General features: G+C 34.8%; 1 pseudogene; it reads right to left on the reverse strand.

Moving 5' to 3' along the window:
* Nucleotides 1–5,552: 5,552 nt before the first annotated feature.
* On the reverse strand, nt 5,553–26,271 carry LOC120211588 (annotated as a pseudogene).
* Between the last annotated feature and the right edge of the window lie 91 nt (nt 26,272–26,362).

The raw sequence follows: 26,362 nt of genomic DNA on the forward strand, positions 1-26,362 counted from the left end.
CAAGGACCTGCACAAAAACAAGTATAACACGACCAATTCAGCAACAATAATTCGACAAAATCGAAGAAATAACAAGCAAAGATTAACGATTTTAAACACTCATCAATTTGTTACCTTAGGTGTTAGATGAAGGTGGTTCTTGATCAAGTAGATTTTCCACATAGCGTTTCTAGTGGTTGCATGGGTCATTTTTGGTTTTGTTGGCTTAGATATTTCACTTGGCGTTAGGAGTTTGCTCGTTTCCCTTCGCTACTGATGTTCTGATCTTGTTTCAGTTGTGTATTTCCATTTTCCTTCCATTTTTGGTTCTGTTTTAATGCTTCTAAATGTAGGATATAAGCTTGGTGGGGTGAGGTTTGTGTGCTCCTTGCTGTTGTACTAACTATTTCCATTTGTTTATCCTTGTGAAGTTCGATTCTAACCCACTCCAAAGTGAACTCTTTTTCTTCTATTTAGGTTTAGGTAGGTTTTTTAATGAGGCCCTTGGGGTGGAGTACTTTGTATTCAATTCCAATATATACAAGGTGCCCTTTTTCAACAAAAAAAAAAGATCAGTTCAAATGATTTGAATTTAGATGTTATTAGTTTTATCAAGATAAAATTATAAAATTTTGAGAGAAAATAAAAAAAATTATGTTAAAAGGGTCTAAATTGAATTATTAATTTTTATGAGGAGCTACAAATGAAAAGTTTTCTTTTAATGAGGGCTTCAATTAAACGTTTGAAGTTTTGGGAAGGACTAAAACAAAACTTTTCATTTTAACCAGGGGACCAAGATGCTGCCTACCTCGATTATGCCTTTGTCTAGGTGACTACTATGACTTATCCTTAAAAAAAAAGGACATCATTGCCAATTTATTGTTATATTTTCTATTTCTTAGTAATCTTGGGTAATTATAAGATAATATATGTTTAAAAAAATTTATTTATTGATAACGTATATACGTCTTACAAAAACAACTATTCGAAATCATAATATTTAAGTGTTATTTTTGTATTCTTAAAGTGTTGATATTTATTGTATTATACTGAGAAATCAGAATGTGTAAGTGTTATTTTTGTACGTTTAAAGTGTTGATATTTATTGTGTTATACTAAATGTTTACTGTAAACATTTAGAGTGAAAAATCCAGATTATTTAAGCATGAAATTGTTCTTTCAATATGAGGGAGAGTGATTGGGGTTAAAGTACATCTTGTATTTATTGTTGCATAATAATTTTTCATTGAATTTGACTCCATGAATGTAGGTTTAGCAGGGTTTGTGTTCATAATTTGGCGTGTTCTTTCTATTTTTATTATTATTTGTTATAAGTAGTGACCATACCACTTAAACATTATATTAGCGAAAACATATCAACATATATCAATTCAGAAATTTACAAGGTAGAGTAGAATTAGGTTCGTAACGTATGAACTAAGTGCTTTTAATAATTGAGGGAATGATTGTTATCTTTAGAGATTTTGAGTTTGAGTATTCCCTCTGTAAAAGTGTTTGAATATTTATTATCAAATTATTCAGAGTCTTTCAAATATATATTACAAGAGACAAAGCCAAGATTAAACTATAAGGGGACAAGTTATTTAACTTCAAAATAAATAGGATCCTAAAAAAGAATTAAACCATAAAAATTAAGAGATTGAGAGTTTAGTTTCGTGAATTTTAAAATTCAAAGGTCTTAAAATGTAATTAAACAAGATAAATTTAGGATTAAGGCTTAATTTCATTAATTTTAAAATTGATAGTGCCCTAAAAAATAATTATACTGGAAAATTTGGGAGGGACAAGGACTTAATTGCAAAAATTTCAAAACTACTAGTGGCTTAACAGGTAATTAGACAATCAAAGTTTTTTTTTTTTTGGGAGACAATTGCCCATCTACCTATAACATGAATTTGTCTCTATATATTACCTTATAATCATCTCATAATAATAATAAAAGTTATATCCATACCAGCAAAAACTGCTTTTTGGCATTATCATAACTATATTTGGATGTATAAATAGTTAGAGATAAACTGATAATAGAAAAAAAATTATTTTTTTTATTGATAATTTATTTTTATCTTTTAAAATTTTATAAACCCTTATTGCTCTGATATAAAATTAGGCATATATATCTCCCTTTAAAGGGTAACTAACGGTGTTATTCTCATATTTTCTACCTTTTTAGCTAATGATCATATGCTTGCTTCATACATACTTATCTATATCTTACGAAAGTTACATTTCGATGATTTGAGAAGACTCGATTTTTATTTTTTATGTTTAAAAATCATACCTACTTGTATATATATATTTAATTAGATTGGTGTCATCGATCGCCCTGAAATGAAATCTAGCTCATTTTGTACGAAGGCTAACATTAGCGACATAGATTTAGTGATAATTAAAGTTAATCACTAAGTTCTTTTGACCACTCACCACCATAATTAGTGGTTTATAGGACCCTTTCATTTTCAAATCCCTCACCATCCTACCCTTTTCTCTCTCTCATTATGAACTTATTATATATGATCTTGTTTTGTTACTATGTATGATCGGGACGGATTCTTGAATTTTTTTAGGATGTATACACATGTATTAATAATATAAGATTTTTGTACGGGATGAATATAATTAAAATTTTAAGGTGGAAACAATCAATAAAATATGTATCTAATCGAAGAAAATTTGAATTTCAGAATAGACACATACCTACCTTAAAATAAGGGTGGAACCACCACTGTATATGATGTGATTTAATATTAAATTAAACCCTTAACCTTAATGATTAGGGTTCAATTTTGACACTTTCAAATGTCGGGGGGAAATTATGCTTAATAAATTGAATCTTTGTGACGTAAAAGTAATGCATGTGTTATATGAAGAAAAAAAAAAGATGTTTGATTTAATCTCCAAACTATATCGTTTTCTTTCGTTTTAGTTCTTAAAAGTATTTTTAAGTCCAAATTAGGATATAAAATTTTCTTTCATTAAACAGTCGAGTCCTTCGACGTATATTTTTTTTTTTAAATATTCAAATTTATTTTTTCCCTCTATACTTCGTTGATATGAGAAGAGATAAATTGCGATCAATCATCATTGCTAGCTTCTCTGATCACCATTAACCAACATCCCACTTGTTGTACATCAACGAAGTAAACAGAGAAAAGGAAGCAAAAACCTCTATGACAGTGTGTGATCTTAAGGGTGCGTTTGGTTCACGGAATATAAGATTACTAGTAGAAATAGGATTATCGGCGGGAATAAGATTACTGAGAACGTTGTATTTTGTGTTTGGTTCGTTTAGCAGGAATGTAAGATTACAGTATTTGGTTAAAGGAATAAAAAATTATTGAAATGTATATTTTACCAAATTGTCATTATATATTTATTTTTTTAACAAGTTGAATTCTACTATAATATTATTATAATTAATTTATATATTTTCTTTAAAAAAATTAAATTCATAAAATTTATATAATTTTTTTACAAAGTTGAAAAGATAAAAAGGTTTAATGAAAGGGTAAAATTTTATTTTAACCCTTGAACTTCATATAAAATTCTAATTATGGACTTTTTTTGTAAATATAAAATAGTTTAAGGATAAATTTATAATTTAACCTTCGTAGGTTTTTATTATTCAACGACAGAAGAATTATATTTTTAGAAAAAAAAATTAAGGGCATTTTAGTCCAAAGCGTCGGTAATCCAATAATACCTAAGGGAAGGGGTAATCACATTCCCGATAATATACACCAAAAATATCACAGTTGGGAATAAAAGATTACCGGAAAATAAGATTACTGGCCAACCAAACGAGAAAATGACATTTCATTCCCCGATAATCTGATATGATCTGAACCAAACACGCTCTAAGGGTAATGATTTCCTTTGGTTGAATATGTTATGTTAGCTTTAGGTTCGATATGTATTTTTTCCTTTTCTTTCAAAAAGATAAAAATTAAATAACAAAATGCCATAAAAGATTATCTTTTATAGTATTTTGTTATTTAATTTTTTGGATAATATCTTATTATATAATGTAAAATTATTTTAATATTACATATATTTATAATCGTTGGATGAACAAAAATAGATAGATGAGACTCATTTTTTTAAAAAATTTCAAGTGAATATCTTCTCATTTCCTACTATTAATCTAAACTATCTATTTTCAGTCATCCAACGATCCTAAATCTATGTAAAATTAAAAAAAAAATACATTATATAATAGAATCTTATCCTCTCTATATATATGAGGATGCTCACAGAAAAAATACACATATATATGAGAAGCGTATTTTATAGAAAAAGAGAAAGGCATCCTATCAAAGTTACACTGGAAAGCTCTAAAATGAGTTTTCCGCTAGCTCCGCGACCCATCGCAGTACGAGTCGTAAATCAGACTTAAGACTACGATGATTATTTATATATATAATTGTCAGATAACAATTTAATTTTGACATATCCCATGAGCCAATTAATAATTATGTAAAAGGACTGTAATTATCTAAAGATATTGGACTCTAAGCTTCGACGGATGAAAAATCATAAACAGGGGTGCGATTTGTAAAGAAGGTCCGAGAAAGATATAAGAATGTTCATGCAACAGATTAGCTGGCTGATACTTTTAACTGCACTTTGTCCGTCAGTTGCTCATGGTTGATGGCAAGAAAACAATATAAGCATTGCACTGTTGAAAACGAAATCCTCATAATTTTCCAGTCAATTGCAGTCTACAAGACAAAAATATCCACTTAACAACAAATAGAACTCTTATAACGTGTATATTAAAATTTAGGATAACCTATTTGTTTAGACACCCAACTATCACTTTAGTTTTATTTTATTTATTCACTTATTTTTTCCTTCTTTAAAATCATATTTAACAAGGTTGTTGGGAGACTAAAGAGATAGTTTACTCTCAAATTTATTTAAAGCTTTACTAATAATTAGTTATACTACATACGCAATGAAACTCTTATAACATCCAATAGTTAATAATAATTATGATATAAATAAAACCAAATCAATAGCAAAATATAATTATTATTTTGGATTAATTATCACTTAAAATTTTACTATTATATATCAATTAAAATTGAAATTAACACTAATAGCATCCATCAATTTGACATTTTCAATAAAATGACATCTAGAATTGCCCGTCCAGCTCAGTTGGTAAGAGCGTAAGGCTCTTAACCTTATGATTGTTGGATAGAGTCTCACGGTGGGCAATTCATAATTCTAACTGTCAGAGGTCTCTCAAGGAAGCTGCTCTCAACTTGACGTTGGGAGCAACCTACTATCCTACCTCTCCCTTACCCCATTACATATGGGAATAGGATCAGTTAATTTTTAATAAAATGACATCTAAAGAAAATAAAGATTATCATATAGATATGTAAAATAGAATATTCTCATAACTGAATCGAATCGGATTGAGCCCATTCGAATACGGGTATTTTTGCCATGATACCTACTAATAACTATATAGTATTGAAACAACACATATTTCTGACTTAAGGTACAAGGGGTTACGTACTCGTCAGCAGATGAGAATTTCTACAACATCCATACAACTATTTAGTATTTATCAATTGACGTCGGTGAAAGGAGTTCTACTGGGCGAGAAACTTGTAACATGCTGCTGGATTTTACTTTCATTGTTGCCCCATTTTGATCTGTTTTTCTCCAAGTTGTTTTCTTCTCCTTTGTCGTCTTCGAAGTCCGTCGGCATCCTCATCCCTTCGATTGATGCTAAGCTGGGGACGACTGTGTCTCGCTTCTTCGGCTTTGTATGGTGATCATCAACCTATTCGATATAATTCCGATTATATGTTTAGAAATCCGGTAATAATTTCACTGGTAGCTGAACTAATTATATATATACATGGAACATACCAAGTAGTCTTTTGTGAGGCATTTCTGAGCTTCACTTCTGATATTCGTAATGCTTTCACCATGCTTTTCTTGCACTGTTTTTAGTTGATCTACGCAACTTTTTGTAAAGGAGTCTATTTCCTTCTTACATTCATGGTCATGAAGTAGTGAATCTGCCCTGGACAGTATTTGCTGAGTTATAATGAGAATAGACGTGAAATTCTAAAATGACAGTTCTTGCACTAAATGTACAAATAAGTTGTATTACCATTGATTGCAGCCACTATATCTCCAGTTCTAGTGGCAAACTCTGCATCCATAGAGGATATTACGGATAAAAGTTCTTCGTGTACTGCATGATTTCTTCTGATATTTTTGCTGTCAAATGTGATGAGAAGAGAATTTAGAATAGTCCTCTAACATTTAAAACTACAAAAACAAGGAACAAGAAATGCTTACCTAACACTAGTTTTAACCTCTGCAAGGCTGCTTGTATTAAGTTCATTTATGCATGTCTTAGCACTTTTCCCACTGCTGCCTAGAAACATTCAGTCTTTTTTAGCTGTGTTGAACAGATAGGATCAAATAAATTGGAAAGAGAACTAGTTATTGCCTAGTTGCACCAATTGATTTACGGTGACAAAAATTTGTCGAATGAAAACTTACCATTCTTGAAGGCCATCTTCCATGATGCCTGCAGATTCAGCTGCTGAGAAGGTGTTTTCCACGAAATGAGTTTCCACCTTTTCCATATACTTGCACATTTCCTTCCCAGCATCTGCTGAAACCTGTTGCAGCATGGACATATTCCGCTGCAATATTTTATTATCTTGAATATTCGAGTCCTTCATGCGTCCTGATGCCTCCGAGACCTAATAAAAATTATTCTATAAGCAAAAACTCCATGTATGTATTTGGGTTTTGCAAGATAACAAAGTGGCTGATACTAACCATAGCATTTCTATTAGATGTCAAAGTTTCTAATATTGCTGCAATCTTTTCCATAGCCCGCTTTTCCTCACTAGCAGCTTCTTCCTGTTTCACAGAAGTTCAATTTCATTATTAGCCTTCATTATTTTCCCCATATCAATCATGCATGTAGGTTATCAACTTGCCTTGAATCTGTTTACGAAATTTGATATTTGCTGAGATTTCTTGGTTCCAATTTCCTCAAGGGTTGTCATGAAAATGGAAGCTTGATTTTTGATGTCAGTCAGAAAATGAAATGTTGCCTTGGATATTTCTTGTGCTGAAATCAAGTTGTGGCGCAATCCCTGTCATTATCCACAAATATGAGAAAAAGCCAAGAGAGTGATGAATGAAATTGGAAAATAAAAAATATACCCACCTCTTCTTGTTGTCGAGCAGAGGAAACCAATAACTCCTTTTGTTCATTAACACAGTGACAAGGAACTTCAAAAGCAATTAACACAGCGCTTAAGCAAATCAGAATCACATGCTTTCTATAAGCAACTTGAAAAGAAAGCAGTGTTTCTGGATAGCATACCTTCTCAATGGCTTCTATTTGAGATGAAAATGAAAAATGCATTTCCTCCATGTTGGAGGAAGCGTTCCTTCGGAATTTGTTGGCAAGTTCCTTAATTGTTGCAACTCCTGCTGGCATATGTCTGTCATACTCTGAACCTTAGATTACAAGGAGTTGGTTGCCTGCGAATAATTCATAAATCATGAATCAGAAGTAATGTAGCCACTGCTATAGAGTAAGACAAAGTAAAACTTGCCCAAATCTTACGTCACATTTACTGGCAAGAAATGAATGAGCATGCTCTTCCATGCATCTCAGTTGTTGATGCTGCAGAGAAACAGAGCCCAGGATGGTCTTATGCAAATCTTGTAGATGCTGATTGAGCTGAGAACCACACGTTAAAACAATGCTTCGATTTTCTGCTTCCATCTTGTCCTTATCATCTGTGCAGAAAAATATTTATATTTAAGGGCTCTGGAATAATGGAGGTGGAATCTTTTATATAAAAGGCATTTCACTTCTTTGCCCATTCTAAAATAATGGAGCTACCCAGACAATTAGGCCAACTGCACCATGTTGGACCTATCAAACATGGTGTCCGGAAGATGCAACATTCTGTAATATCTCCTTATAAAATCTCCTTTTATTAGTTAATGGATGATTGGCAATTGTTTTTGACATACACCATGGGACTTTGAAAGATAATATTTCAAAGGGAAACCTTAAGATAAACTGATCATAACCAAGAATGAGAACAGATATTTTACCTAGTTTTGCAAGAAGTGAATTCATGTCCTCTGATGCATGTTGCAAATCTGTACGTAACTCTTTTGCCCTTTCAATCAAAGAATTTTCTGTTCATAAACCAATTGTCATTGTTACTAAATAAGCAAAATGATAGACAATGAAAATTTCCAGAATTGACTCTTGTACCCGAGCATAGCAGTTTGGAGATGATGAATTCCTTTTCTTTCAGTGTCTGGATGGCTACCCTGTAATTCTCTTGAAGATTAAGCAATTCTTTCCTATTCTTTTCGAGATTTATCTGGAGAAACAACATCAATTTACAATCCGGAAATTTCCCAGAATTGATAGAAAAAAATATTAATATTTCCAGTACATGCTTGCCTTGCAATCCTTCAGGTCACTTTCTAAGTCCAATCTTTGCTCTTGCTCAGTGAGATACAGCTCATGATACTTCTTAGCTTCCTGCATGAAGTAGAAGAAAATATAAAAAATACATGGCAAGAAAAGAGTGAAACTAAAATAAGTGGGAATCAACCTTCTCAATAAGGTTGAGATCATTCTGGAGTTGCTCTATCTTCTCCATGCTTGCCTGCAAAGGTACAAGTAAAAATTCAAATCAATACCCTTGAGCCTACATAAAGAGTGAAGATCATTCTTTGAAAAACAAAAGTAAAGTTTTTCTTTCAAGTCGGAGGAAATTACTTAATTTTAGAATATGCAACAAATCATAAACAAAAAGTGCAGTTCAAAACAATTTACCTTCTTTTCAGCTTCCTCTTGGAGAAATCTTTCTTGGGGGACGTAAACACCGTTCTTGTCCCTAGCTACTCGAACATCTGGAGCAATTTTGTTTTCCATTTGTAAGAATCTATATTGTATTTTTTGTATCAATCAAAGGACATTGAGATTGTAAGTGCTTTCCATACCTTCTTTCATTTTCTCAATTTCCAAGTACAACTCTTTAAGAAACACAGCCTTGGACATTTTCTGTTTCGCCTGAAATTACAAGCTTTTTCATTAGTAAAATACATACAACACACATAAACAATTAAATAGATCAAAAGAGGCATTTAAATCAACCTCTGTGTAATACCCTAATTTTGTCCGGGCCATTTAAATTCACTGGATGATTAACGAGAATTGATTTGAAGGTGTTTGTGATTGATGAGGAATTAATTCAAGTGATTAATCGTGGAAGCTTGAATTTGGGTTAATATGGAAATTGAGAGACTTTGGCTTTAATTGGATTGATATTGTATATGTTTCATTTTTGAAACCGATATATAAATTAAAAGTCAATCCAAAACTCAAATTAAGTGTTCAAAGTCCTTTTACAAACTCAAATTAATTACAAGCCCAAGCCAAATTACAAATAATGGACCCAAATACAGAGCCCAACAGCAGCTCATGAACCACGTCCTGCCAGCACTACAACCGAGCAGACAAGGCTCGGCTCCCAGCTGTGACCGAGCAGCATCCCACGTGAAGCCCGCTTGCCCGGACATCACCCTGCCAGCACTCTGACCGAGCAGCTCGGTTCCCTATCACCCGTGCCCTGCTGCTCCTGCTCCACTGCCCAGTCCATCTCATGCCCATACCATGCACAAATGAAGAAAGACAACAAAAACAATTAACAGAAGAGATCACGGGGAACAAAAAAAAATCAACGGAGAAATCAACGAGGGAGGAACCAGAAATAAAACACACACACACACGAGAGAGCTGGGGGGAATTTTACACAGCAGAACAGAGAGACCACAACCGAAAAAAGGCTCACCAACACAGGGGCTCGATTTTTCTATAGGATAGAGGGGATCGAACAGGGGTTCTCGGTTAGCAATCCAGAACAGAGGGGCAACAACGAAAAATGGGGGTGTTCATCAACAACAGGGGACGAAAACAGTAAAAAAAAGGAGGGTGGTCTCAATCTTTTCCTTCGAATTTACAGCATAAAATCAATGTAAAAGAGAAAAGAAAGGGCAATCCTTCATTGTATTCAAAAATCGGGGAAAGCAATAGAAAACACGTTTTGGGTTTGAGGTACTCTCTTTTGGTTTGTTTCCATTTTCCCGTTTTCTTTGTGTGTACTGGTATTGTCTTCAAACCAAGGTAAATATGAAATAGAATCAGGAGAGGATTGTTTACCCGAGTCGTGCGTACCAGGTGTTGGTGTTCGAGCGTTGAGATTTTTTTGAGAGACCTGGCATATGGGTATGAGGTTTAGCTTTTAAATCGTGATTTCAAAATAGAGTGAGAATAAAGAGAGGTAGGGTGAAGGTCGTTTACCTTTACGTTGAGTCACCGGGGCGTTGTGCATGGTGGTTGGATTTGGGATTTGGAGTCTTAGTCGTGGCTTGTGAATGGGGGGATAAAAAAGAGAATATAGAGGGAGAGTAGAGAAGATGAGAGGAACGGCTGGGGTAGTGTGAGTTAGGATTAGGTTTATTTTATAATTAGAATATATATTGGAAATTTTAGGGTTAATCATGTGTAGGTCACCGTGTTTTAGGGGTTATTAGCGCGAGGTCTTGTATGTTTAACCTGTTTTATTTTGGTCCCCGAATACAATCTTTTTGTTAGTAATTTGGCCTTCTTATTCTCAGAGTCTTGCGTTTTGATCCTTAAATCATGATTTTTGAGTTTTTTGATTGTGTCTATATATTTTTCTGTATTTAATTTAAGTCCCAAGTAGTAGTGTATTTAATTTTTGTTGTTTTTAGACATTTAATCTTTACATTGTTGCATGTTTCTTTTTAGTCCTATGTATGTTTAGGGTTTATTATAATTTTAGTCCATTATGGTGATGATTTGTTTTATTCTGGTTTCATTGTTTACTATGTGTATTACTCATATGTTCATTTCAATTATTATTTTGTTTATATTTTAGATATTAAAATTTGGTTTAATGTGATTTGGTTATTAGTGTAATATGTATAGTTTTTCTCATAGTTTGGTATGTTATGTTTTTATTTTTTGTATTTAAGTCCCATTAGTGTGTTACATATTAATACGATAAGTAATGTTAGTGCATGTTAGTTTTTCATATATTATTTATTAATTAGATAATTTTTAATATTGTATGTTAACCTCGTGTGCATGACCCGACGTCATTACATAATCAGATTAAGGGTAATATTCTTTTAATTTAAAATTGTTGGAATGGCTTCTCCTAACTTACTAGAGAGTTGTTTTGGCAATTTTAAATTAAAATTGTATCCCGTCAGTAACGCCTAATTAAATTTGGATTAATCACTTTAAAATTTGGGAATGAAAGAAAAAGAAATATTCGGCTATTTAAATTATTTGAGAAAAGGTCGTTAGAACTCACCTAAAGATCTGGTCTCGATATTTTTAAATAATCGAATATCCTTTATCTTTCTAATGACTTGGTAATTTTAAATTAACATATTTTGTTGCTTTTCAATGTTACAAATTTGCATTTTTGTTGTTTAAAGGGATCATTAATCAAATTAAACTTGAACTTGTGAAATTCGTTTCAAAGACATTAATTAATCGACTATGTACCGATTTAAGGCGTTGTGGGGGTGTTAATCCTTCCCCACACGTAATCGACTCCCGAACTCAGATTTTGATAACGCAAACCTCTACTTGTCGTTTTAATTAAAATTAATTTTGATTTAAAATGACAAAAGATTTTTGGGTGCCCAATCACACCCTAATCAAAGATTGGTGGCGACTCCTCGAACCACATGTTTTTATTGTAAAAGGATTTCCAAATTTTCGAAACGAGAGGTTTTCTAAAAATCACATTGTTTTTAATTAAAAATTCAATTGAAAATAGAATAATTAAAAAATGACGTGGTTTTCAAAATCTCGCCCCCCACTCTTCAAAAATCGTTTCGACAGCTTGGCGACTCCACTGGGGACTTTTTTTAGAGAGTCAGGCCGATAGTCGATTAATTAATTATCTTTGCAAACGAAATTTATAAGTTCGTTTTAATTTTGTTTTTGATCCCTTGTTTGTTTTAAATTTCTTGTTTGTATTTTAATTTGTGATTTGGTTAATGAATAAATAGTTGTACTAACGTGTGATTTGCGTGTTTCAGTTTTCTGACTTTAGTTTGTTGATTTCCTAGGATCGAGGCAAAGAATTATGGGTTTCCCCTTACTGTCGCTACAAACTTTCGATATTGAAAGCCTTCTTACTGTGCTTTGTCCCGTTAGGTAGGGGTGAACGCTACGCTTACGTGAGAAAAATTACTTTTCTCCGCATGGGCTTTAGCAAGTAACCTCTGGGGTACATGCCTTGTGTTTACGAGTGAAACGTTGAGTTTTCTGGCATGGACATAGGGAAATGTATCCTCTCGAAATTGAACTTGATCCGTTTTAAGCCTATAATGGGTGAGGATCGAGGGTCTGACAAGCTCAAGGGAGCACCAGCAAAGAACAATTCGAGGACCTTTTTAGTGATACCAAACTTTGCCCATCTTATGTTGAATCTCAGTCTACAGATACAAAGGGGAAACTCATTCTAACCTTTTCCTCGAATTTATTTTTGCAAGAAGTATGAGAACTAGAAAAACATGCAGTTAGGTTTTATATTTTCGCACAAAGCATGTGAATTAGATACCATGCGATTAGGATTTTTTATGAATGACAAAGCATGCGGGTAGATATCATGTTGGGTAGGATCTAGTAAAGCATGATTTGGTAGCCAGCATGTGAGGGTAGGTTTTATTTGATGTTTACGGTATCCACTATCTTGTTGTTTATCTTATGTGCACTAACCCATTTTTGTTCTCTGTCTGTTTTATTTTAATTTTATTGCATTTTCATCCTTATGTCCTCGAGGGGTGTTAATTCATAAGTGATTGACTAAAAAGAAGGCTGACCATATTGAGATAAGAAATTCTCCACCATGTAGTCAAAACCGGGAGATCTAGAGATGTTCAAACGATCCATGAAGAAGGACACCCGAGGAATGAAGAGATCTGAAGCTGATTGGAGATTTTCTTTAAAGGTGTAAAGGCCAAGATGTTGACTCAGAAGATATATATAGTCATACCAAGGACGAGAAGACCATCCATAAAGACGAGAAGACCATTCATAAAGATGAGAAGACCATTCACAAAGACGAGAAGATCATTCATAAAGACGAGAAGAACATTCATAAAGACATGAAGACCACTTCGCTTTGAAGGTAAGAATGCAGATTTCAAGATTCAATTTAAGGATATCCGACGTCATCAAAGGTGATGGAATACGCCGACGATTTTGGAGGTGCAATACCATATCCCATGAAGAGTACGACTCAAGGAAATGAAGAGATGAAGACTCACAGTTGTATTTTGACTACATGGTGTACTTACTGAATTCTTGTTGTCTAAGTGAACGGTTGTTCTATAGTGGTCACTTTTGGAATTAACACCTTGTGCATTTGCATTTGCATTCTTATTTTACATTATCTTATTAATTAATTTATTTTATTTTGCTATTGTTACTTTTGGCAACATTAATATCTTATTTGTACTAACTTGCTTTTATGTTGTTTTTTCTCGTTGTCTGCATTGCATGATTATGACATGATCAAAAGGTGTTGATTTGTGAGTGTTCATCATAGTAAAAGGTTTTCATGACGGACAAAGGGTTTCGTGATCAAACAAGCTATAACACGGTCAAGAAGTGGCATCCTGAGAAAGCTTCAAGAATAGTGGAGAGATTTGCGCCCAAATATCGCATGGCTGAGGGAGAGCAAAAGGAGATAAGAGAGATAAAAGAGCAGATGTCCACGATGATGGATAGAATAGATGTTTTTGCCAAAGGAAGTGGGACTTCTACAGCAGAAAGGAAAGAGCTCGATCTTGAGGTGTCAAATATGCAAAAGACTATTTTAGAGCCTATTGATTCTAGCCAGCATGAGAAGCCATGCGTAATCATTGTTCGCATCAACAAGTTGTTTGGAAACACCAAGGAAATAGTGGAAACTATAGAAGCTCAGAAGGATGAAAAGAAGCCATGCAGTCAGAACTCAATGACATTTGATAGTCTACTCCCAACATCAGGGGGAGTAAAGCTTGAAGCTTCAGTTCAACCCAAGTCGAAAGGTGGCTCTAATTTTGATTCTATCCCAATATCATATAAAGAGTTGTATGATGTACTGTTAGAAGCCTGAGAAGTAGCTCCGCATTATGTGAAGCCTTTGCAGCCTCCGTATCCAAAATGGTATGATGTAAATGTTTGTTGTGAATATCATGTTGGGGTTCAAGGACATTCCATTGAGAATTGCACTACCTTCAAACATCGAGTCCAACATCTTCTGGATCATGGAGTATTAGAATTTGAATCAGAAGGACAACACACTTCGGTAGCAGTTTATCCTGTTGAGTCGGAGCCAAAAGTGTTCAAAGGTAAGGGTATCAGTGAGGACATCCAAGAAGAAGATAGTTTGCCAAGGTATGAAGCTCAGATTCGTCATTTAAAGAGAAAAAATGATAGATTGAGCAGAGAGATGGAAGTTATGCGGGATAGTTTTCAAAGGATCAGGCACGCCTTTAAATTTGCCGGCATAGGAAATGTCTCAGAGGAGTAGATAGTAGGAGTCGCTAAATTGAAGAATGATGTTGAACAGTGGAGAAAGAATTGCAAGGTGCATGAAGGCCGAGCGGATAAGTTTTCTTATGAATTACAGATTGCAGAGAAAAGGTGCGATACAGCTATCAATGATTTGGGTAGATATCAAGCTGAAAATCAGACGTTGAATTTGGTCATAGCTAACATGGAAATCTCACATCAGCGCCACAAGCGGGAGAGTAAAGCTAAGCTAGAAGCCACTAAAGCCAAGAACAAGAAGTTGATGAAGATGGTGGATGACTGTAGTGATCTTATGCGAGAGTTTCATAACCAAAATGACTTTCTTACAAGGAAAAATCAACAACATTGTCTGCAGCTCTGAGAATCAGCACTCAAGATAGAGAAAAGGGACAACGTTATGAAAGAGGTTATGACTCAAGCAAGCGGTGTGGCTCACAAATTGGTTGATTTAGTTGGCTTTGCAAGAGAATTGAAGTAGATTGATAACTCAACCCCCGATTATAAGTGGAAGTTAAATTGGTTTTTGAAGGAGATAAAAAATCTAGGAGCGAAAGTTATCCCTTATCTGTAAAAGTTTGTTGATGTAATGAAACCTTTGTGTTCAATGAAAGTTGTTTTAAGATGGTCACTCTAGAATGACACCTTTTGTATTTGCATTTAGCATTTGTATTGCATATCTTTATTTAAGCATCTTATATATGCATTAATTTTGAAAACATGGAAATAATTTATGGGAGGTTATGTGACAGTAGTACAAAGATCATTCATTCATATTGTTCCTCATCATAATGAACAAATAATTGGAAGCAATGGAGCAGTCTAATGAGAAATCACAAGATTAGTTGCAAGTGCAGCTGGTTGGGTTGCAACAAGATACGAGGAATCAAGCATCGGGATATCTGCAAGGCGCATCGAATCAAATGATCCAGGTGCTGGCAACCAAGGCTGTTGGCAGAGAGGAAATCACTGATAAAGGATACCAGTCTCATCAGAGTAGTGCATCAAGAGTGATAATTTGCCCCGGAGCATCTAACTCAAACCAAGGGAAGAGCCTCGTCAATTATGGGCAGTTTGAGAATGAATTCAAGTGGTTGAATGAAGCCGTTAAAAATATGAAGGTTGTTAACGCCACTCACAAGGAGTTAGAAGCCAGAGAACTCAGTTTGGTCCCTGATTTGGTCATCCATATAAATTTAGGGTGCCTAATTTTGAGAAATATGATGGCACCAGTTGTCCCCTAATTCATCTGAAAATGTTTTACAGAAAGATGGAAGGGTACTTAGATGATGATAATATGTTGATTCATTTCTTCCAAGATAGTCTTGTTGGGCCAGCTGTAGTATGGTACAATTATTTGAACAGAGAGCATATCAAGACATGGGTCAACCTAGTTGATACTTTTCTGGGGCAATATCGCTATGTTAAAGGCTTAGCCCCAAAATGTCATCACCTTCAGAAAATGAGGATGAAGGCTACTGAGAGCTTTAAAGAATATGCCCTAAAATGGAGAGGAGTGACAGCGCAAGTTCAACCTCCTTTGGTAAAAGAGGAAATATCACATATGTTTCACGATTCTCTTCTGGCTCCTTTCTTTGAGTTAATGTTGGGAAATTCGACGAATGACTTCAAGGACCTTATGCTAGTTGGAGAGTCAATTGAGGATGCAATCAGTAAGGGAAACTTGAAAGTCACTTCCAAAAGCTCAAAAAATGAATAGCGAAGAGTTAATGAGCTAAATGAATGTCACGTCCATAGCTCCCACAGCCGTAAGAGAAAAGGGGCAGCTGGTTACTCGAGTCGTCCAAAGAAGGTCCCACGATCGAAAAGTACTTTGAAAGTGTTCCAAACTTCTATCTCAGATTTATATCCCCATTTGGTTAAAGGTCAATACCTCACACTGAGGCCAGTGAAAGTGCAACCAAACCCTTCTGCTTACAGCTATGACCCAGATGGTGTCTGTGATTTTTACTTGGGGGTATTGGGGCATTCTACGGGAAATTGTAGGCCGTTGTTGAAGGAGATAGAGATGCTTATGGAAAATGGGACGTTGACACAAGAACTAGTGGAACAATGGAGGACGAGTTAGAGTGGGGCATCAGAGTGCAACGTATAACATCCGATTGAGTCAAACACCACTGCGTCAGAACAATAGTGGGGCACCTGACTACGCAAAAATCATTTCATTCATCATGAAACTTTATGTTGCGTGCAACATCTTGTTTGAACATGTTTTATGAACTTTCTCATCAGTTTTTTTTAATGATATTTAAATGAATTCATGTTACTTTAAGGATGGCGAGCATTGAATAGAATTCATGACTTGAAATTCTTTGAATATCAATTGAATTAAAAGCTCTTTAATGATTAGAGTTATAAATCTTCGACAAAATGGCAAGGTTGAAACCTGATAAAACAAGGACCCTGGACCTTACCCCTAGAAGATACACTCGAACACCATACCATTCTATTGCAGAGACCGATATAGCCTCCTCTTCTTATAAGGAAGTGAACAATAGACTTGGTATTCAGGTATGCATATGAGCGGACAACATGGGGCATATTTTGTGTATGACATCACAAAAATGTCTAGAACATACTTTTATTGATGACGTTCAATGATGATTATGATCTACATGGATGGAATAGTTGAGTAGGTGAATCTAATTTAGGTCAGTTGCTTGGAAATTGAACTCTAACGATGAGATTTTCTGACCTTCAACAATACCTAGACTATGACATGTTCTTCTTGACAAGCTTAAGAAATTAGATTCGTGTACCCAGATTATAATATTATATGTATACTGAGGTCTGATAGAGGTGATTATATTATATGTGTATACAATAAAGCTGAGCTATTCCGCTAAGGCAATTGGTTATAGAGGAAACTCGAAAGCCCTGGCTTTATGAATAGATTATATTCAAACCATGACCTTGATTGGGTACCTGGAAATTCGGTGTATGCTCCACTGTGATTGTCAAGTCAAAGACTTTGTGATGAGATGAATCCTTCAGCTAGCCCGATAAAGAAAAATTACAATAAAGCTGATTTCAGCTAGCCAGACAAGGGAAAATTAAATCAAGTTTATCTAAATAAGGAGTTACGATAAAGATGGACTAAGGGAGTTGAGGAACACCTGTCATAGTCAATTTCACACGAGCACTCAGAAATTTCATTTTTAGATCGATATTTCTGCACTACCCTGGTTAGAGGAGTCTACGAAGCTTGAACAAATGGAAGATTTCATAGAACTGAAATGAAAGTGTTCTGGAAAGTCTGGTAATGGATTATATTAGTTGCGTCATTTTGTCCGCATCCGATTAAAATACCAAGCCAATAAAGAAGGGCATGTTGCGATATTCACAATGATCAATAAAGAAATGATATTTTGGTGGTCGAAAACTTTGAAAATAGGAAGCCGACTTAAAGCCAACCCCTCAATTTTGATACTTGTCAAAGATATATAACCCTGAAAACATTAAAGAGTTATTGATTCTCTTGATCTTTTGTGAACTCATGTCTATGATTTGATTTGATTACGAGTCTGAATTAACTGGCAATATTTAATAAAATTCTTTCATTCTTTGATCTTTGAAATAAGAGAAAGAAGAAAAACATTTTAAAACAGGACAGTTCAAATGTGAAAGGTCCTTGAAGCTGGTGAGGCTCATTGTGCCTCTATTTGAGAAGAAGAATAAGAAATGCAGAAACATTAAGCATTCCACAATCTTGAAGCAGATGGTCCAAGAAGATCAGAAGGGATGAAGGATAGAACTGGCAACATTTCCTTGTGACGTTGTCAGTAACCCGTCAAGAAGAAGATGATCTCATCATTCAGAAGAGACATATATTACAACTTGTATAAAATACAAGATATTTGTTAGAAGGGTTGATCACTTTTTAAGTAGCATGAAGAAAAGCCCTCAAATTATTTGACAACACTACTGTGTAGTGACACCAGAATGAGAACATTTAAGTTATGATATATTGGGGGTCGAATGAACCCACTTCATGTTGAGATGACAAGATTCAGAATGAGGCATGAAGAATGAGCCTTACAATTTGAGGTAATGGAGCATTTTGAAGGCCCATACCAATATATGATAATGTTGGGGCACGACTGAACCCACATCATGCTGAGATGACAAGATTCAGACCAAGAAGTTATTGAGAATGAGTCTCGCAACTCGAAGTGTCAGGGGCAGACCGTGAATTTGAGTTGAGCTTACCTTGTAAAGCAAGTCAAGTGAGCATCGATCAATGTTAGAGTCCTGGAAGAACAACTCTGAAAGCATAATTGAGCCGAGGACAGAAATAGGGCAACATAGTCGTATTTCTGACCATAGCAAGAAGTTGAGAGAGAAAACACTCTCTCCGAAATGAAGACATAAAATAAAGATGGCAATAAGATAGAAGAAGATTAGAGGGCTCTTCCTAAATGCAAATTGGAAATTATGAGTTGTTACACGGGTATATGAAGCAAACCCAGGAAAAGAATGATCAAATGGAAGAAGATCGAGCTCACCACCCTGGAGCCAAGTGAAGATTAATTCAACATTTATGCATTCATGATAACATCATTTGCATAAAAGAAAATGAATTACACTGGTACATTGAATTGCATTCGTGTTTCTTGCATAAATACATGATTTTGACAGATCTTCCAGCGAAAAGAGAAGATGCAGAATGTTAAAATCCTGATGATTGAAAGGAAGATTTCAAACCTCAAATGAAAAGAGTTGCGTTTAAAGAGGCATACCCTGAAGAACAGAGAGGTCTAATCCATAGAAGAAGCATTGCTTTGAAGTGAAGACCGTCAGATGTAGAAGAAAAACAAAGATTTTCATGTATGAAGAAAGACTTGCACACATAAGATTGGAGCAAAGTCAATCTTAAGCCTTCACCAAAGAGGAGTGAAACAAACCATCTTAAGCCTTCACCGGAGAGTAGTGAAGTAATCACCTTAAGCCTTCATAGAAGAATAGTGAAGCAGTCATCTTAAGCCTTCACAGAAGAGTAGTGAAGCACCATCTTAAGCCTTCATAGAGGAGTAGTGAAGCACCATCTTAAGCCTTCACCGAAGAGTAGTGAAGCAAATCCATCCATAAAACCTTCGGGTAGGATGTTTTCACATGAATTTGAAAATGAAAAATGATGTTTTAAGAAGATGAAATTTTTAAAAACGAAGAATACGATTTTCAAAATTTCACGATTTATAAGTCCTTCGGGCCATCAGTAAATCTTTCAAGCATGATGCTTAAATCCTTCGGGTCATCTGTAAGCCTTCAGAGCAAGATGATAAGTCCTTCGGGCCATCCATAAGACCTTCGGGTAAGATGTTTTCACATGAATTTGGAAATGAAAAATGATGTTTTAAGAAGATGGAATTTTTGAAAACGAAGAATGCGATTTTCAAAATTTCACAATTTATAAGTCCTTCGGGCCATCAATAAGTCTTTCGAGCATGATGCTTAAATCCTTCGGGTTATCTGTAAGCCTTTAGAGCAAGATGATAAGTCCTTCGGGCCATCCATAAGACCTTCGGGTATGACGTTTTCACATGAATTTGGAAATGAAAAAATGATGTTTTAAGAAGATGGAATTTTTGAAAACGAAGAATGCGATTTTCAAATTTTCACAATTTATAAGTCCTTCAGGCCATCAGTAAGTCTTTCGAGCATGATGCTTAAATCCTTCGGGTCATCTGTAAGCCTTTAGAGCAAGATGATAAGTCATTCGGGCCATCCATAAAACCTTCGGGTAGAATATTTTCAAATGAATTTGAAAATGGAAAATGATGTCTTAAGAAGATGGAATTTTTGAAAACGAAGAATGCGATTTTCAAAATTTCACAATTTATAAGTCCTTCGGGCTATCAGTAAGTCTTTCGAGCATGATGCTTAAATTCTTCGGGTCATCTATAAGTTAGAGCAAGATGATAAGTCCTTCGGGCCATCCATAAAACCTTCGAGTAGGATGTTTTCACATGAATTTGAAAATGAAAAAATGATGTTTTAAGAAGATGAAATTTTTGAAAATGAAGAATGCGATTTTCAAAATTTCACAATTTATATGTCCTTCGGGCCATCAGTAAGTCTTTCGAGCATGATGCTTAAATCCTTCGGGTTATCTGTGAGCCTTTAGAGCAAGATGATAAGTCCTTCGGGCCATCCATAAAACCTTCGGGTAGGATGTTTTCACAAGAATTTTAAAATGAAAAATGATGTTTTAAGAAGATGGAATTTTTGAAAACGAAGAATATGATTTTCAAAATTTCACAATTTATAAGTCCTTCGGGACATCAGTAAGTCTTTCGAGCATGGTGTTTAAATCCTTTGGTTAATTTTTAAGCCTTCACAAGAGAGTAGTGGAGCAAATCTATCAGTAAGTCTTTTGAGCATGACGATTAAATCCTTCGGGTCATTTGTGAGTCTCTCGAGCAAGATGATAAATCCTTCGAGTCATCCATAAGACCTTCGGGTAGGATGTTTTTTTCACCAAGTTAATAAGTCATCCAAGCCATTTTTAGCCTTTTCAGAAGAGTGTTTGAGCAAACCACCAGATCATCAGATGTGGGAAGAAATCGAATATTCTCGGATATGAAGAAGTGGAACAATCCATTAAAAGGGTTTGTGCAAGTGACAGAAGCGAAAGTCAAGAAGAAGACTGAAGAAAGGGAAATGACGTTGCAATCAGACAAAATTAGGTCATTATTTTTGTCTTTGCTACATTCTTGTGGTCAGAACAACGAGCAAATAGTGGCAGCTGCAATACTATAATTTTGTCCGGGCCATTTAAATTCACTTGATGATTAACGAGAATTGATTTGAAGGTGTTTGTGATCGATGAGGAATCAATTCAAGTGATGAATCGTGGATGTTTGATTTGGGTTAATATGGAAATTGAGAGACTTTGGCTTTAATTGGATTGATATTGTATACGTTTCATTTTTGAAACCGATATATAAATTAAAAGTCAATCTAAAACTCAAATTAAGTGTTCAAAGTCCTTTTACAAACTCAAATTAATTACAAGCCCAAGCCAAATTACAAATAATTGACCCAATTACAGAGCCCAACAGTAGCTCATAAACCACATCCTGCCAGCACTACAACCGAGCATACAAGGCTCGGCTCCCAGCTGTGACCGAGCAACATCCCACGTGAAGCCTGCTTGCCCGGACATCACCCTGCCAGCACTTTGACCGAGCAACTCGGTTCCCCATCACCCGTGCCCTGATGCTCCTGCTCCACTGCCCAGTCCATCTCATGCCCATACCATGCACAAATGAAGGAAGACAACAAAAACAATTAGCAGAAGAGATCACGAGGAACAAAAAAAACCAACAGAGAAATCAACGAGGGAGGAACCAGAAATAAAACACACACACACACGAGAGAGAGCTGGGGGGGAATTTTACTCAGCAGAACAGAGAGACTACAGCAGAAAAAAGGCTCACCAACACAGGGGCTTGGTTTTTTATAGGATATAGGGGATCGAACAGGGGTTCTCGGTTAGCATTCCAGAATAGAGGAGCAACAACGAAAAATGGGGGTGTTCATCAACAACATGGGACGAAAACAGTAAAAAATGAGGGTGATCTCAATCTTTTCCTTCGAATTTACAGTAGAAAATCAATGTAAAAGAGAAAAGAAAGGGCAATCCTTCATTGTATTCAAAAATCGAGAAAGCAATAGAAAACACGTTTTGGGTTTGAGGTACTCTCTTTTGGTTTGTTTCCATTTTCCCATTTTCTTTCTGTGTACTGGTATTGTCTTCAAACCAAAGTAAATATGAAATAGAATCAGGAGAGGATTGTTTACCCGAGTCGTGCGTAACAGGTGTTGGTGTTCGAGCATTGAGATTTGTCCGAGAGACCTGGCATATGGGTATGAGGTTTAGCTTTTAGATCGTGATTTCAAAATAGAGTGAGAATAAAGAGAGGTAATGTGAAGATCATTTACCTTTACGTTGAGTCACCAGGGCGTTGTGCATGGTGGCTGGATTTGGGATTTGGAGTCTCAGTCGTGGCTTGTGAATGGGGGAGATGAAAAAGAGAATATAGAGGGAGAGTAGAGAAGATGAGAGGAACGGCTGGGGTAGTGTGAGTTAGGATTAGGTTTAGTTTATAATTAGAATATATATTGGAAATTTTAGGGTTAATTATCTGTAGGTCACCGTGTTTTAGGGGTTATTAGCGTGAGGTCCTGTATGTTTAACCTATTTTATTTTGGTCCCCGAATACAATCTTTTTATTAGTAATTTGGCCTTCTTATTCTCAGAATCTTGCGTTTTGATCCTTATATCATGATTTTCGAGTTTTCTGATTGTGTCTCTATATTTTTCCGTATTTAATTTAAGTCCCAAGTAGTAGTGTATTTAATTTTTGTTGTTTTTAGACATTTAATCTTTACATTGGTGCATGTTTCTTTTTAGTCCTATGTATGTTTAGGGTTTATTATAATTTTAGTCCATTATGGTGATGATTTGTTTTATTCTGGTTTCATTATTTACTATGTGTATTACTCATATGTTCATTTCAATTATTATTTTGTTTATATTTTAGATATTAAAATTCGGTTTAATGTAATTTGGTTATTAGTGTAATATGTATAGTTTTTCTCATAGTTTGGTATGTTATGTTTTTATTTTTCGTATTTAAGTCCCATTAGTGTGTTACATATTAATACATTAAGTAATGTTAGTGCATGTTAGTTTTTCATATATTATTTATTAATTAGATAATTTTTAATATTGTATGTTAACCTCGTGTGTATGACTCGCGTCGTTACATAATTAGATTAAAGGTAATATTCTTTTAATTTAAAATTGTCGGAATGGTTTCTCCTAACTTACTAGAGAGTTGTTTTGACAATTTTAAATTAAAATTATATCCCGTCAGTAACGCCTAATTAAATTTGGATTAATCACTTTAAAATTTAGGAATGAAAGAAAAAGAAATATTCGGCTATTTAAATTGTTTGAGAAAAGGTTGTTAGAACTCACCTAAAGATATGGTCTCGATATTTTTAAATAATCGAATATCCTTTATCTTTCTAATGACTTGGTAATTTTAAATTAACATATTTTGTTGCTTTTCAATGTTATAAATTTACATTTTTGTTATTTAAAGTGATCATTAATCAAATTAAACTCGAACTTGTGAAATTCGTTGCAAATACATTAATTAATCGACTAGGTACCGATTTAGAGCGTTGTGGGAGTGCTAATCCTTCCTCACACGTAATCGACTCTCGAACTCAGATTTTGATAATGCAGACCTCTACTTGTCGTTTTAATTAAAATTAATTTTGATTTAAAATGACAAAAGATTTTTGGGTGCCCAATCACACTCTAATCAAAGATTGGTGGCGACTCCTCAAACTACATGTTTTTATCGTAAAAGGATTTCCAAATTTTCGAAACGAGAGGTTTTCTAAAAATCACATTGTTTTTAATTAAAAATTCAATTGAAAAGAGAATAATTAAAAAATGACGTGGTTTTTAAAATCTCGCCCCCTGCTCTTCAAAAATCGTTTCGACACTTTGGTCTATTTTTTATATTCTTAGCCCGATGGGCATAATCCAAGGTGCTCAATGTTTCTTCTAAGGAATGAGCAGATGGAGATATTGTGGCAATAATGCAGGTCTTTGTTTTCCCTCCCAAAGAATCTCTCAAGAGCCTTGTCAGCTTATTATCCCTGCAAAGAGTGTTGGTAACCACACGAAAACAGTTACTAAAAGAAATTTACAAGCAACTCAATGTGCGAAAATGACTTTTAAGGAAGCAAACCTGTATGGTATAGCTGAATGCTCCACAGGTGCACTTATGACACGGCCAAGGGTAATTAAGCTCTTGTTAATCTTTCCTGCTTCCCTTGCACGACCCTGCAAATTCAATTTGATGAAAAAACTTCACAGGTACTGATTAAAATATACCCATCATTATCATTTATATATGTAGATCCATTTAATAATCATACTTATAATTGGTAATTAGCCATGTATTAGAAAGTAATGGACAGAAAAATAATTTGGGGGGTGTGGAGGGGACCGGACCCTTCAAAGACATGTCAAATTCCAAGACTGTATAATCAATAAAAGAAATTAAGTGCCAGGTAATAGGCTTCAAAAACTAAAATTTACATTTCCCTACCTCTCGAGCACCCGAACGTGAAATATTCTCAGATCCTGCCAAATCAACCAGATTGAGCTTGCCGCATTTGATCAATTCCTCTTCTCCCACAGCCTACTCTTTAATGTGGACAGTGATGGAAAATACAGAATGAGAACGGCTTCATGGCAAAGAAAGTGACTTTAGTCAAAAGGTTCTTAAATACCAAGCATAATATTAACAAATGAAACAAACAAATCCAACCTGCTGCGCTTGTTTAACAAGGCATCGGCGGTACATCTTTTGGCCGCTCCACGTTCCAAGATAGTGTAGATTTCATTAGCAGTGTATACGGCTTCTTCTTCTAGACCTCTCATAATAACACAACCCTTTCCATCTTCCAACAAAGAGATTGGTTTTCTTTGCCTATCTTCAGCATATCTTGGACTCTCATCAGGAGCCAGAAAATCAGTTATTTCCTCATTGTAGAGCTCCAAAAATGTAACTTTCATGCTATAATAAGCATTTTGGGCCTCTAAGGTATCAAATATTTGTCTCACTGCTCTTGGAATAACATCAGCCTCAGCAGGCAAGTCCCCACCCTGTATTTAACATAAATCCTTAACATAAAATGGTGCATCAAATACAAAATCTCAACAAAACATTGATTTGATGATAACGGTCTTATACCATGTTTCTCATCCCACCCTCCATTGTATATGTTTTGCCAGTGCCAGTCTGTCCATAGGCAAAGACAGTACAGTTGAAAACATCAAGTACTTCATTAACAATGAGGGCAATAGTTTGATTTGATCATATATTGTTCATTGCTGGGCCTTGGGGCCAAAAACCTTGCAAATGTAAAACAAAATCCAATTAATCTTGTGAATTTGAAACAACCCTAATAAGATGGATCATTTTCATAACATTGAAGCTGGTTGTTAGCTACATTTTGCAAAACAGTAACTTCCCTTTTAAGTTCATTACACGAAATCACTCTCGGAACATTCGTCCTCCGCTCATCCTCGCTTAACGGCCTAAAACTCAGATTCATCAAGGAAAAAGAATATACCGGTCTAAATTATATATATTTTACAAAAACGTTAAATAATAAATAAATTAAGTTGAGAAACTAAAAATACATGCATCTAAGCAGCACTTTGGCATTAACCTCTTTATTTCTATTTTGGAGATTAGAGAGCCAATCAGTTCCTCTAGAGTCAACACGACGTCGATCGGGGCGGGGAATGAGGAAAGGAGATGGTACTAATCCTCCCATTGCAGTTTTTCTAAATTGATCTGGAGTGAGCGACATCGTTTCTTCGTTGGATTTTCTAGTTCAATTTTTTTTTTTTTGAAAACCTAATCAAATCATTCGATGAGTATTGAAACTGAAACAAATGTGTGCATTGAAAATGATTATAAATTTCAAACTGAAAATCTTACCTGAATTCTTCCTTTATGAGAAACCTTTTGAAGTAGAATCTGAGACGCTGATTTGCAAAGATCTCTTGTTTTTCCTTTTTTTTAATTTGGATTTGTAGAAGTGAAACTTGGGTTGTTTTATTGTCTTTTCAATTTTAGTTTTGAACATTTT

This window comes from Hibiscus syriacus, unplaced genomic scaffold, assembly GCF_006381635.1.
Source record: "Hibiscus syriacus cultivar Baekdansim isolate YM2019G1 unplaced genomic scaffold, ASM638163v2 tig00109973_pilon, whole genome shotgun sequence".
NCBI lineage: Eukaryota > Viridiplantae > Streptophyta > Magnoliopsida > Malvales > Malvaceae > Hibiscus > Hibiscus syriacus.